A 15426-nucleotide genomic window follows, 5' to 3' on the forward strand; every position below is an offset into this window, starting at 1 on the left:
ACTAAAACCATATTCTTTCCTCATTGTCACCAGCTAAATAGGAACTAGCAGTTCAACTTCCTCCTAGTATGTAAGTTAAATCTGCATTTAAAAATTTGGCTTGTGTGTTTTAAAATAGAATCAAGTCACATTTTGAAAGTAGGAAATTGACAGGACTTTAAAAATACTAGTAATTAAGATTTTATCATAGGAATTTTACTCAATTGAAGTGTTTATTTCCCTGGCAAATCTGTTGAATCTAATTATTAAACCGTACAAGTTTCCATTTCAGTTTAGCATCTCCTAAAAACAGGTGTTTTTAGGCTGGGTTCTCTGGAGAAGCAAAGCCAATGACAGAAATATATATATATATATATATATAATTTCATATCAAACAAATGACTTATACAATTGTAGATGCAGGCAAGTTCCAAGTCCATGGATCAAAAAAGCAGTCTCATAAACCCTAGATAATAAATCCAAGGTTGGCAGATTGCTGGTGGCTCCGGAGGTCAGTCGGCAATACAGCATGCTGTTAAAAAACGAGGCAGACAAGCTAGATGCCGGCTCCAGACTCAACAAAAAGCACAAGTGAGCTTTTCCACAATGTCCATTTATATTGGAAGCCAACCACACCCTTGAGACCACGGTTACTAGGTCTTTCTTAACTGTCAAAGCACTGAGAATTCTGGCCCAGTGAAGTTAAAACAAAACCTTAACAACCACAGATGTGAGCCCACCCTCTTTCATATACACATCAAATATGACAGAATTGTATAACTATACCAAAGGACACCTAGAGGAAGAAAAAAATAGGTAGTACTGGGGTTTGCATTTCAATAGATTTTATCACCTTACAGACCTTAGATTTGAGGATTTTGAGTAACAGGTTGGAGGGGACCCAATACTGGCACGATGACTGCCATGTTTGATATTGTTATTAATATGGCACAATCTGGTTTTAAGAGCAGTGTTAGATTTGCCGTATCCGTGCCTTCATCAACACTTCCAACTATCCATTATGTTACTTCCAGGGGGAAATTTCTGCACAGAAAACCAAGGACTATTTGATTTTGAACTTTGAATATTTAAAGGTTACAGATTTAGGCCACTGGATCTAAGAGATTCCAAACTATCTCCCAGCAGATGAGTAGAGGTGCTTCTAACCAGCATAAAAAGTACAGGAGTTCAGGTGACAGAAGAACATCGAAGTGATTTGTTTAAAAAGTAGCAGTTGGTTGAATTAGGAGCGCCCTGGATTGGAAGTATAAATCAGGCTGTCCTTTAAGATGGTCCTTAAGTAAGGACAGAGATGGACTAAGACCTAAGAAATTTCAGCCTTCAATGAGGATGTAAAGAACGACAAAATCCTCTCAACTGGACCAATAGTAGGTAGCATCGTGATAAATTGATAAAAGGTTGAAGTCAAGGATTTTGCCTTGCATCCGTAATCAATACTCATGGGAGCAGCAGTCACGAGATCAAAAGACATGTTGCATTAGGTAAATGCTGCTCCAAGACCTCTTTAGGGTATTGAAAACAAGGGTGTTACTTTGAGGACTAAGATACGCCTGACCCAAGCCATAGTCTTTTCAATATGCATGTGAGAGTTGGATATTGAATTAAGAAGACAGAAGAACTGATGTGTTTTAGTTGTATGGGAGAAGAATATTAAATACCACAGTCTGCGTAAGACTTAGAGGAAATACAACCAGAGTGCTCCTTAGAGGCAAGGGTGGTAAAACTTGAGACATGTAGTCAGGAGAAAGCTGTCCCTGGTGAAGGACATCATGTTTAGTAAAGTAGAAGGGCATCAAAAGAGAAGGCTCCCTCACTAACCCACCCCAGAGGAGGGTATTGTTTATATCTCCACAGGAGAGGGAGATGGGGGACCCGACCTCAAACCAGTTTACCAAGACATGAATGCAACACACCTGCATGAAACAGCAAACCAATAGAGAGGTCTGTGGGGTAGGTCCCAATCCCAGCTACGTGAATTCCCCCTGCTGCCAGAAGAAAACACTAGAGGACAGCACTGAGGCTACAGCTCAGGGAGATGGGGTGCATCTGATCAGAGCAAACTAAGAAGGAGAGACTGGAACATTCTGGCCCACCAAACCCCAAGGACGATATTTCTGCTTGGAGTAGCCAGTGCACAAAGTGAACCATAGACCGGCCCCACCACAAAACAGGATGTCTCTTACTGTCGCATAGCGCTGTGGGGGGAGAACACTGGAAACGGTGCGGGAATTGTGCCCAATCTGACCCCCGCACCACACCAAGGCGAAACACTAAGAGCATTCAACAGAGCAGCAAGTGGAGCAAATCAATGAGGTCCCCAAGGAATCCCAAAAATAGACTTCGGGGGCAGGGTGTGGCATCTTAACAGACTCCAGAAAACACTCATAAAGGTAAAAGTCCTGAAACGATTTATAGGCTTTTCTTTGTTGTGGTTTTTTGTTGTTGCTTTGTGTTTTTTATTATTGTTGCATGTCTAGATAAGATAGGAGGAATAATCCGGGGAACCTAATGGTTCTGGGAGCGGGACCATAGGAGAGGGGAAGGTAGGCAAAAGGAAGGGGGGTAGCCAACAAACCAAGGGGCAGGGGAACAAGTGATCTAAATTCGATGAGGAGGAGGGCATAGGATGCCTGGTGGAGCTTGATCAAGTGCAATGTAGCCAAGAGGAATTAATGGAAGCTGAATGAAGGTTGAACATGATAGTGCGACTAGAGGAAAGAACTAAGAGGCAAAGAACATTAATAGAGATCTAAATGCAGTAATGTATATATGTAAATGTATATAAAACAGGGAAATAGTTCTATGTACATATATTTATGCTTGAAGTATTAAAGTAGGTGGGCATTGGGCCTCTACTCATACTCCCTTAACTCAATGCAAGAGCACTTGGTTTTAATAACTCGACAATCAGTGATGTTCACCTTCCCTTACATGATCACTGATGACCAAATGGGTGCATAAGCAAATGTAAAGAAAGCTGATGGTGCATAGCTATATCACATCTGGCATATTAAAGGCTTGAAGATAAACAACAAGCCATCTAGCTGAGAAGCAACAAATCCCACATGGAAGAAGCACACAAGCCTATGTGATTATGAGCTGATGGGATCAGGTATCGGGCATTAAAGACCAGAACAAAAATTCATATTGATGTGGATGAAGGGAGAAGGCAAAGTGGAGACTGAAAGCCCATCTGTAGACAATTAGAAATTCCCTCACAGAAGGGTCACAAAAAGAGACGAGCCAGTCGGTGCAGTATAGCACCGTTGAAACGTACAACTTTTCTTTAATTCTTTAATGCTTTCTCTTCCCCACCCCCCAGGATCATGACCCCAATTCCACCTCACAAAAGTGCTAGACCAGAGCATGTACACTGGATTAGATAAAAGCTCACAACACAGGGAATCCAGGACAGATAAACCCCTCAGGACCAATAATGGAGAGTACTGATACCAGGAGGGTAGGAGGAAAGTGTGGGAAGAAAGGGGAACCAATCACAATGATTGACATAACCCCCTCCCTGCCAAGGGGAATGAACAATAGAAAATTGGGTGAAGGGAGACCAATTGGTGTAAGACATGAAAAAATAATTATAAATTATCCAGGGTTCATGAGGGAGGGAGAGGGGAAATGAGCTGATTCCAAGGGCTCAAGTAGAAATAAAATGCTTTGAAAATCATGGCAACATATGTTCCTCACAATGGATGGGTTGTGATAAGAGCCCCCAATAAAATGATTTTTTTTTTTTAAAGAGAGGTCCTCCAGGAGATGGACTGACAACCATGGCTGCAACAATGGGCTCCGGCATAGGAACAACTGTGAGGATGGCACCAAACTGGGCAATATTTTGTTCCGTTGGGTAGAATGTTAAGGGTTGTAACCAACTTGACACCTCGCAATATGGTACTTCAGTAAAGAGCAGATGGGAGAGGACTGCAAAGAGAAGATAATTAAACCATCCAAGAGTGATGTACGACAAAGCTATAGCTTTTGAAGACAAAAAAGTGTGTGTGTGTGTAGTAATTAAAATGTTATGGAATTTGTTTTGAGTAGTTACCAGGGTGTTGGAGAGATTTGCCAGAGTGCCTTGATTAGAATGAAAATCTGATTTTCATGAATGGGGCAAAGTATTAAACTTGAGAGAATAGGTTTGTTTAAGTCCTTCCGGGAACCCTGGATGTGAAAATATATTGGGTTTTGGTGAATACCAAAAAGTCAATAATTTTAAATATTCTGTAGCATTGTCCTAGAGTGTTTTATGCAAAAATAAGTTTATACATATTTTAAAACAACCCAGATTGTTTCAATTGAGCAGGAAAATGGGGAAGAAAGTTACCTACCATATAGGTATCTGGCAGAACTATATCTACCATTTACTGAACAACCCCAGGTGGTGCAGTGGTTAATTGTTCAGCTGCTAACTGGAAGGTCAGTGATTTGAGCCCACGAACAGCTGTTGGGAGAAAGATGAGGCAGTATGTTTCTGTAAAGATTTACAGCCTTGAAAACCCTACAGGGCAGTTCTATTCTGTCCTATTCTGTTCCTGTGAGATGGGATTAACTCAATGACAATAAGGTTTTGTATGGGTGCCAATCATGCTAAATATAGCCATTCAGTGTTCCTCTGAGTTAGATTCTGGGTTTTTTTTAATCGTTTTACAATCCACTCACACATCAACTGTGCAAAGCACACACGCACACTCATTGCCCTCATCACTCCCAAAACACCTGCTCTCCATCTAAGCCCCTGGCATCAGGTCCTCATTTTTCCCCTCCCTCCCTGCTCCCACCTCCCTCATGAACCCTTGATAATTTATAAATTATTATATTGTCATATCTTTCCCTGTCCGACATCTCCCTTCGCCCACTTTTCTGTTGTCCACCCACCCAGGGAGGAGTCCTGGTGGTGTAGTAGATTATGCATTGGGCTGCTCACTGTTCTGCTGGAGAAAGATGAGGCATTCTGCTCCAACAAAGCCTTATATCGCCTCTGCAGGTAAACAAGCAGCCATCTAGCTCAGAAGAAACAAAGCCTACATGGAAGAAGCACACCAGCCTGTGTGACCACAAGGTGTAGAAGGGACCAAGTATCAAGCATCAAAGAACAAAAAATCATAGTGTGTGCCCACCTTCCCCATATGATCAGTGAACACAAACGTGTACATAAGCCAATGTGGGGAAGAAAGCTGATGGTGCCCAGCTATCAAAAGATATAGCATCTGGGGTCTTAAAGGCTTGAAGATAAACAAGCAACCATCGAGCTCAGAAGCAACAAAGCCCACATGGAAGAAGCACACCAGCCTGTGTGACCACGAGGTGTCAAAAGGATCAGGGATCAGGCATCAAAGAACAAAAAATCATATCACTGTAAATGAAGGGGGAGTGCAGAGTCGAGACCCAAAGCCTATCTGTAGACAACTGGACACCCCCTTACAGAAGGGTCGTGGGGAAGAGACGAGCCAGTCAGGGTGCAGGGTATCAATGATGAAACATACAACTTTCCTCTAGTTCTTAAATGTTTCTTCCCCCTGACTATCATGATCCCAATTCTACCTTACAAATCTGGCTAGACCAGAGGATGTACACTGGTAAAGAAAGGAACTGGAAACAGGGAATTCAGGACAGATGACCCCTTCAGGACCAGTGGTGAGATACCTGGAGGGTAGAGGGAAAGTGGGGTAGAAAAGGGGGAACAGATTCCACGGATCTACATATAATCTCCTCCCTGGGGGACAGACAACAGAAAAGTGGGTGAAGGGAGACGTCGGACAGTGTAAGATATGACAAAATAATAATAAATTATCAAAGGTTCATGAGGGAGGGGGAAGTGAGGAGGGAGGGGGGAAATGAGCTGATATCAACGGCTCAAATAGAAAGCAAATGCTTTGAGAATGATGATGACAAGAAATGTACAAATGTGCTTGACACAATGGATGGATGTCTGGATTGTGATAAGAATTGTATAAGCCCCCAATGAAATGGTTACATTTAGAAAAAGATTTATATAGGCTCAGAAATGAAAGAGACAGGCAGTTCTACTCTGACCTATAGTCAGAATGGACTTGATGGCAGTGAGGGTTTTGTTTTTTAGTTTATGGTAGTTAAGCATTAACTTTTATTCCTCAGTACGCAGCGTAATAACATTTGTCAGAGGAAAATTAGATGTGAACATTATCTTTAGAAAACTTGATAAAAGCTATTCAAATATCATATTTCATTAAACAATGGACTCATTGGAGGCAAGTTTTGAAGTGACTGCACATGGAAAGGATTCTCTGATAAATGGAATCCCGTATCCAAATTTACCATTGAGAGTCAATAAGATTATCCTTCATTAAAGAACTGCATCAAAAGCTTTTGCTAGAGACAAAAAATTGAAAAGACCAAAGATTTGAAAATACAGCTACTGAATATAAAACCTGGATAGTTTTTAATATTGATCAGCCTGTAGATTATCCTATCATAGTTCATTATTCTAAAGTAGTTTGGGTTGCAGTCCATGGATTAGATCCCTTTGTAACACTGACTTCATCTGCCCTTCCAGATAAATTCAATCAGCTGAAAGCATTGTGAATAAAAGCCCTTGGAGAAGCTACATATAAACAGCAGGTATAGAGAGATAGTTAACATAAAGAAAGGTTAATTCCATTCCATGCTCCTGCAAACTCAAACCAATACCACAATCATTGTCAATTCCGACTCATAGTGATTCATAGGACACCATAGAATGGCCCCTGTGCGTTTATGATACTGTAAATCTTTTGTTTTTGTATGTATGTGTATAAGAAAGAACTTTATATACAAGAACAATTGCATATTGAAAAAAAATCCCAGCACAGTCCAGATCAAGTTCATAAGTGTGATATTAGCCTATATGTCTGACACCAATCTATAAATTGGTATATTTATATACCAATTCAGATACGCAACACAAGCAATGACACCAAATACAGGAAGATCACAGGCCAGAGGGTGGAAAGTGTTGTGGATCCAGTGGTGGTGCAAGTCTCCATGTGGCTCCTCCAGCTCCAGGGCTCTGGCTCCATCAGGTTGACTCCATGTAGCTTGTAAAAGGGAATGGCTATAAATCTTTATGGGAATAGTAAGCCTCATCTGTCTCCTGTGAATCCACTGGTGGTTTTGAACTGCTGACCTTGCAGTTAGTAGCTGAATGCTTATATTTTGGGTTTACTTTAGTCGCCATCATCCTCCTTTTCTTTTAATACTCTTTTACTCTTTTGTTTTTGTTTTTAGTTCAAGGATCGTTTGTTGGCCTTTAGGAGTGTTTTCCAGTCCAGTCTGTTGGGGCACCACGCCCTGGCCCCAAAGTCCACTTTCAGCATTCCCTGGGGACCTTGCCACTCCATTCCCTTGCTGTTCCGCTGCACTCCCCCAGTGCTTTGCCTCGGTGTGGTGGGATCAGGTCAGGCGCAATTCCCACACTGTGTCTCCGGTGCTGTCCCCTGTTTTTTTTTACTCTTTACCCCCTCTTCTCCCACCAATTTTTTTCATTTAAGTAATAATTAGCATGTGATAGAATATTTAAGTTTTGTTTTGTATTCAAACTTTTTATCACTGCATTGAAATATATATGATGTCACAAATAAGGGTACAGTTTGATGAATTGTTATAAAGTTACTACCCATATAGCCACCAGCCATGTAAAGAAATACAGTATTTCCAGCACTCTCAAATTAATATATGTGTGCATTGTTACTGAGGTATCATTGTTTCAAATCATATGGGTAGACAAGGTTTTAAAATTGGGATCATATTAATATTTTCAATTCATATATATATATATATATATAAAACAGGCATTTTCTTAACCTTTTATATTTCTCTTTTTCTTCCCTTATACTTACCGACCTCGTTCTTAACAACAGTAATACAATTTACTTATTTGTTTTATCCTACTAACCCAAAGCCAAACTCATTGCTATCTAATAAGGCCAAATAATAGTGATCCTATAGGACAATGTAGAACTGCCCCCTGTGAGTTTCTGAGACTGTCTTTTTAAAAAAATTTATTGGGAGCTCATACAACTCTTATCACAATCCATACATCCATCCATTGTATGTCAAGCACTTTTGTACATTTGTTGCCATCATCATTCTCAAAACATTTGCTTTCTACTTGAACCCTTGGTATCAGCTCCTCATTTTCCCCTCCCTCCCACTCCCTGCTCCCTCACAAACCCTTGATATTTTATAAATTATTATTTTGTCATGTCTTGCACTGTCCAATGACTCCCTTCCTTCACCTACTTTTCTGTTGTCCGTCCCCCAGGGAGGAGGTTATATGTCAATCCTTATAATCAGTTCCCCCTTTCTACCCCACCTTCCGCCACTCTCACCACTGGTCCTGAAGGGATCATCTGTCGTGGATTTCCAGTGTTTCAGGTTCCTATTTGTACCAGTGTACATCCTCTGGTCTAGCCAGATTTGTAAGGTAGAATTGGTATCATGATAATGGGGTGGGGGTGGGGGGAGGAAGCATTTAAGAATTAGAGGAAAGTTGTATGTTTCTTTTTTTTAAAACATTTTATTAGGGGCTCATACAACTCTTATCACAATCCATACATATACATACATCAATTGTATAAAGCACATCTGTACATTCTTTGCCCTAATTATTTTCTTTCTTTTTTTTTCCTTTTCTTTTTTACATTTTATTAGGGACTCATACAACACTTATCACAATCCATACATATACATACATCAATTGTATAAAGCACATCCGCACATTCCCTGCCCCAATCATTCTCAAAACATTTGCTCTCCACTTAAGCCCTTTGCATCAGGTCCTCTTTTTTCCCCCTCCCTCCTCGCTCCCCCCTCCCTCATGTGCCCTTGGTAATTTATACATTGTTATTTTGTCAAATCTTACCCTATCCGGCGTCTCCCTTCCCCCCCTTCTCTGCCGTCCATCTCCCAGGGAGGAGGTCACATGTGGATCCTTGTAATCAGTTCCCCATTTCCAACCCACTCACCCTCCACTCTCCCAGCATCGCCCTTGGTCCTGAAGGTATCATCCACCCTGGATTCCCTGTGCCTCCAGCCCCCATATGCACCAGTGTACAACCTCTGCCCTATCCAGTCCTGCAAGGTAGAATTCGGATCATGGTAGTTGGGGGGAGGAAGCATCCAGGATCTGGGGGAAAGCTGTGTTCTTCATCGGTACTACCTCGCACCCTGACTGACCCATCTCCTAAACCCCTCTATGAGGGGATCTCCAGTGGCCGACACTTGAGCCTTGGGTCTCCACTCTGCTCTTCCCCCTACATATCATTTTTTTTCCATGATGCCTTATACCTGGTCCCTTTGACACCTCATGATCGCACTGGCTGGTGTGCTTCATCCATATGGGCTTTTTTGCTTCTGAGCTAGATGGCCGCTTGTTCACCTTCAAGCCTTTAAGACCCCAGACACTATCTCTTTCGATAGCCGGGCACCATCAGCTTTCTTCACCACATTTGCTTGTGCACCCATTTGTCTTCAGCGATCCTATCATGGAGGTGTGCAGCCAATGATATGATTTTTTGTTCTTTGATGCCTGATAACTGATCCCTTTGGGACCACTCGATCACACAGGCTGGTGTGTTCTTCCATGTGGGTTTTGTTGCTTCTGAGCTAGATGGCCGCTTGTTTATCTTCAAGCCTTTAAGACCCCAGTCACTATCTCTTTTGATAGCCGGGCACCATCAGCTTTCTTCACCACATTTACTTGTTCACCCGCTTTGGCTTCAGCAGTTGTGTCGGGAGAGTGAGCATCATAGAGTGCCAATTTAATAAAAGAAAGTATTCATGCGTGAGAGAGTGCTTGAGTAGAGGCCCAAGGTCCTTCTGCCACCTTAATACTAAACCTATAAATGTAGACACTTAGATCTATTTCCCCATCCTCATATATATGTTTGCATGTACATGTCTTTGTTTAGACCTCCATAAATGCCCCTTGACTCCCAGCTCCTTCCTCCATCTCCCTTGACTTTCCTCCTGCCCCACTACCATGCTCCATCCCCACCTGGGCTACAGCTATACCTCTTCTCTACACAACCTTACCCTTGGTCATTCCCCACCAGGCCTGCCACTCTTCCCTCACTACCATTTTGGGTCCCATGTTGTTCCCTTGTCCCTGTGTTTAACACCACTTCCTTACCCCCCTACCCCTACCCAGTTGTATGTTTCATCGTTGCTATACCGCACCCTGAAAGGCTCATCTCCTCCCCGAGACCCTTTTGTAAGGGAATGTCCCATTACTTACAGATAGGCTTTGGATCTCTACTCTGCACTCCCCTTCATTTACAATGATATGATTTTTTTGTTCTTTCATGACTGATTTGATCCCTTCGGCACCTCGTGGTCACACAGGCAGGTGTGCTTCTTCCATGTGGGCATTGTTACTTCTGAGCTAGATGGCCGCTTGTTTTCCTTCAAGCCTTTAAGACCCCAGATGCTATATCTTTTGATAGCTGGCACCATCAACTTTCTGCACCACATAGGCTTGTGCACACATTTGTCTTCAGCAAACATAATGGAAAAGTGTGCAACATGGAATGACAATTTAAAAGAATACAGTGTTCTTTCATTGAGTAAGTGCTTGAGTGGATGCCCAATGTCCATCTGCTGCCTTAATACTAAACCTATAAATATATGCATGTATATCTATTTCCCCATCATCATATATAAATATATTTACATATGTACATGCTTTTATTTAGACCTCTGTAAATGCTCTTTGCCTCCTAGTTCTTCCTTCTGTTTTGCTCTACTTTCCTCTTGTTCCACTATCATGCTCAGCCTTCATTTAGGTTTCAGTAATTTCTCTCAGTTACATTGTCCTTGATCAATCTCTACCAGGCCTCTCACACCCTCCTTGCCATTAATTTTGGTTCACTTGTTGTTCCCTTGTCCCTGGGTTGGCCAACACCACCTCCTGTACCCCACTTCCCCCTCTCCCATGTCCCCCTGGAACCATCGGTCCCTTTGTTTTCTCCTCCAGACTGTTCATCCAGCCTATCTTATCTACATAGACCTGCAGATATAATAATATACACACAAAAACAAGACATAGCAAGACAAAAGAAAACAAGAAAACCAATGTCCAAAAATATTCAAATTAAAATTAAAAAGAGAAAAACCTGTAAATAATTCAAGGTCTGTTGTTTGACCTCTAGGAGTGTCCTCCAGTGGAGTCCGATAGGGTGCCATGCCCTGGCCCCAAAGTGGATCCTTTGCACTCCCTTGGGATCTCCCTGCTCTGCTCCCGCTTCTGCTCTGCCACATGCCCTTAGTGTTTTGCCTCAGTGTGGTGGGGTCAGACTGGGTCTGTCCCGTTCCATGGGACATTCAACGTGGATCCTGGAGGAGAGAGTGGGAATTGGGGGATACAAGAGGCACGGAGAATGGGGACAAGACAGTATCCTGATCAAGTCCTGTTTATTGAGTGGAAAGTTATAGCTTATATAGGCCAGGGAAAGGGAAGCAAGCCGCAGGTGTTTCCCTGAGAACAATAGTGGGGGAAGCAAGCCACAGGTGTTTCCCTGAGAACAATGGTGGGGGAATTAGGATGCAGATATATATATAATCATTACACACATGTTTACCCAAGGTTGGAGCAGAGTTCATTCTGCAAAACAGAATCGTGAAGACAGATAGAGACTTCCTTATCTATGTCTGGCAAGATAAGTATGTCAAACACAGCTGCAGTGCTGTAGGCTGGCTCAGGCTAATGAATTCCAAGTCATGGCTGGGCCTCACGGCTCCGGGCAGGTCCTAATAAATTCCAAGTAATGGCCAGGCCTTATGGCTCCGGACATGGGTTAATCCTGACACTGAGTCTCCAGTGTTGTCCCAGTAGGTCCATGGGTCAGTGAGGGACGTCGTGTCTCATGGTGGGGCCAGAGATTGTAAGTCTTTACCGGAGTAGAAAGCCCCATCTTGCTTCTGTGAAATGGCTGGTGGTTTCTGACTGCCAACCCAATGAGTGACAACTATACCACCAGAACTCTTTGCTTTATCCCACAATAAGTATAAAACTTTCAAAATTACTTTAATATTAGTACCAATGGTAAACCTACTGATGCTTGAGATGTTCTGAAATATTTTGGCCATTAGAATACACTAAGGATGTACAGACAAACTGTTTTCAACAGTTAGTCAAAAATCTCTTTGTATAATTATGCTAACAATCTCTTAGATTCTTTTTCCCCCTAGTTTTTAATTTTGTTTTTTTTTCCTCCTTGAACAATTTTAACAAATGATAACATCTACATTACTCAAAATGCACTAAGTAAATCTGCTGCAAAAGTCCTCTTTAGAGTGTTAATAAGGAAGGATCTTACTTTGAGGACTAAGTTGTGCCTGTCCCAAACATTGAATAAGGAAGACTGAAGAAGAATCAGTGCATTTGAATTGTGGTGCTGGAGTATATTGCAGGTATCATGGACTGCTAAAAGGACAAACCCATCTTCCTTGGAAGAAGTATGGCCAGAGTGCTCCTTAGAAGCAAGGATGGTGAGACTTTGTCTTACATATTTTGGATATGTTGTCAAGAGAGCCCAGTCCCTAAAGAAGGACATCAAGGTTGGTAAAGTGGAGGGGCAGTGAAAAAGAGGCAGCCCCTCAAGAAGATAGATTGATACAGTGTCTGCAACAATGTTCTTAAACATAGGAACAATTGTGAGGATGGCACAGGATTGGGCAGCATTTCCTTTTGTTGTGCATAGGGTCTGCCGGCTCTAACTGACTCACTCGATGGCACCTAACAACAACATGTACAACAAAAGACTTCATCAAGAGTAGGTAGTTACATAATCTTTGTCCTTTGATTATTAAGAGTGAAGGGGTAGCGTTTAGTCTGTTAATCAGGTCGCAGTTTGAGAACCCATTTGGAGCCGCTAAGGAGATAAATAGCTCCTGTTGGAGGCAGGAGACAGACTCACTCCTAACAAGACGCATGGCACTACGGTGATAGAGCCCATGCCCTGGGAGCTGGAGAAGCTACATGGAGATCCCTGCCAGTGCTGAGATGCTTACAAGGCCACTGGATCCACAAGACTTCCTACCCACTGACCTGTGATCTTCCTGCATTTGGCGTCATTGCATGTGTTTTGTGATTCTGAAAAAGACTTTATAGACTGGTATTGAACATGTGGGCTAATATTGGACTTATGGACTTGATCTGGACTGGCCTGGGATGTTTTCTTAATGTCTTTCTTATACACATGTGACTGTCCATGAATTTGTTTCTCTAGTCTACCTGGACTAACACAAAGAGAGTTAAAGAGAATACGCAGATTGGGAAAAAGTATTTGGCAGTTGCTAAGTGTAACATCAAAACCACCAGCTGCTCTATGGGAGAAAGACAGAGCTTTCTATACCGTAAAGAGTCACAATCTTGGAAACTCATAAGGGCAGTTCTACCCTATCCTTTAGGGTTGCTTATGAGTCAGAATCAACTCAAGGGCAGTAAGTTTGGGTTTTGTGTATAGAAAATGATAGTTGTTTGAAACTAGCTTATGTATCAAACATAAATCCTTTATGATCCTACATTCTCTCTACTTGGTATATACCCTGAAGAACTAAAGGACAAAACATAAACAGATATATGCACACCCATGTTTGTCACAACAATTTTTATAATAGCAAAAAGACAGAAACAAACAAATAGTGAACAGAATTTCTGTGAGGACTAAATGCCTGCACGTGCATAGGAGGCACCCTGGTGGAACAATGGGTTAAGCATTGCACTGCTAACCAGAAGGTCAGCAGTTGGAATTCACCTGCTTCCTGGAGGGAAAGATGAGGCTGTGTGCTCCCTTACAGATTTACAGTCTTAGATGTTTGCAGATGCAGTTAGGTTAAAATGTAGCACCTTATCATTTGATCTTTCTTTATGATCCATTTAAACTTGTTCTTAATATTTTCTGCTCTCTTTTCAATCGAGGTTTTTAATTTGTTTTACTTTGTAATTCTTGTAAGCTTTTGTGTGTTTGCTTTTGAGTTTTTGCCTGTATATGGAATCCAATATAGGAATCTCCAGAGACAGTAGCTGGATTAATGTTTCTTTGGGGGTATGGCAGGAGTGTGGAGGTTGTGGGGGGGGGGGAATGGGGAGCTAATGATGATGAGTATAAGAATAAATAAAATTAAAAAACACACATAAACAATAGAAAACCTTGTCTGAGGAGCAATAGAAAAACAACCTCTGGCACATACACACATGGAATATTATGCATCCTTAAAAAATAATGACAAGTCTGTCAAATCCCTCATGACATGGACAATATTGGAGATAATTTTGCTTAGCAAAGTTAGTCAATCCCATAAAGATAAACATTTCCTTACATTGTTATAAAGAATAAACAGTTTGTACACCAAAGGAAAAGCCTTTGAAGACGTTGACAAGGCTATAGGGAAGGGGGAAAGAGAGGGACAGCGGACAATGAGAGAGGGTAGGTGGGCAAAGATAAAACGAAAGAGGGAGAACCGCATATGTGAGTTTACTAGGATACTGACACCATTTTGATGTGATGGGCAATACAACTACATATAGTAGCATATTTTTCTTTGTTATATTCCACAAATAAAAGGGGAAATAATAATGATGAATAAAATTTAAATCAACAAAAAGAAGAGTCACAGCCTTAGAAACCCTCTGGATCCCTTACCCATGAGGCCTAAACACTGGTCTGAGTGGTTGTGAAAGGAAGAAAAGTAAAATTGAAACTGACTTAAATTATTTTATGACACACAAGCTAGTTTATAATTAAAAAAAATTTTTTTCTTTTAACTCCTTCAACGATTGTATTTTATCCAATCTCTCTTGGACCTACCAACAGTATTAGAGGACTCTAATTATGTATATGCTAGGATGCTTGAAATACTTCCACAGCTCAGTGGTCATCTGTATTTTCCACCTACCATTACTCCAGTCCTTCCTATCTTTAGATTTCATGCTGAATTGGTTTTTATTGCAATGCCTTCAATCGCACTAAACTTTACTTCTTCACCATGTCCTGCCAGCTATCAAATGGATTCCAACTCACAGTGACTTTAGAGGACAGCGTAGAACTGCCCCACAGAGTTTTTAAGACTGTCTATCTTTATGGGAACAGATCGCCTCATTGTTCTCCCATCGAGTGTCTGGTGGGTTTGAAGTATTGACCTTGATATTAGCAGCTCAACTATAATGTGATGAATTACCTATCTGGCTCTTCTAGCTATAGCCTTTGTTACTTCCATCAAACAATCTTCTTTTTTTTTTTGATGTGTGTTATTGTTTGAAGTGACCTTGTTTGTCCCAAGACTCCAAATCCGCTTCAGTTTCACTTTCCTCCTTTTTTCTTTAAGCCCCTCGCACCACTGTTTAGGTTTGAGGGCTAAGGAATCTGGAGGGAAATCTTCTTTTTCTTTATGGGCCTG

General features: G+C 41.6%; 1 non-coding gene across 1 annotated transcript; it reads left to right on the top strand.

Moving 5' to 3' along the window:
* Positions 1 to 14654: 14654 nt before the first annotated feature.
* LOC142435425 (small nucleolar RNA SNORA61) lies at positions 14655 to 14775 on the top strand. Its single transcript, XR_012781484.1, has one exon. It is a non-coding gene; the product is annotated as a small nucleolar RNA SNORA61 (small nucleolar RNA).
* The last annotated feature ends 651 nt before the right edge of the window (positions 14776 to 15426 follow it).

Source organism: Tenrec ecaudatus, chromosome X (genome assembly GCF_050624435.1).
Source record: "Tenrec ecaudatus isolate mTenEca1 chromosome X, mTenEca1.hap1, whole genome shotgun sequence".
Classification (NCBI taxonomy): Eukaryota; Metazoa; Chordata; class Mammalia; order Afrosoricida; family Tenrecidae; genus Tenrec; species Tenrec ecaudatus.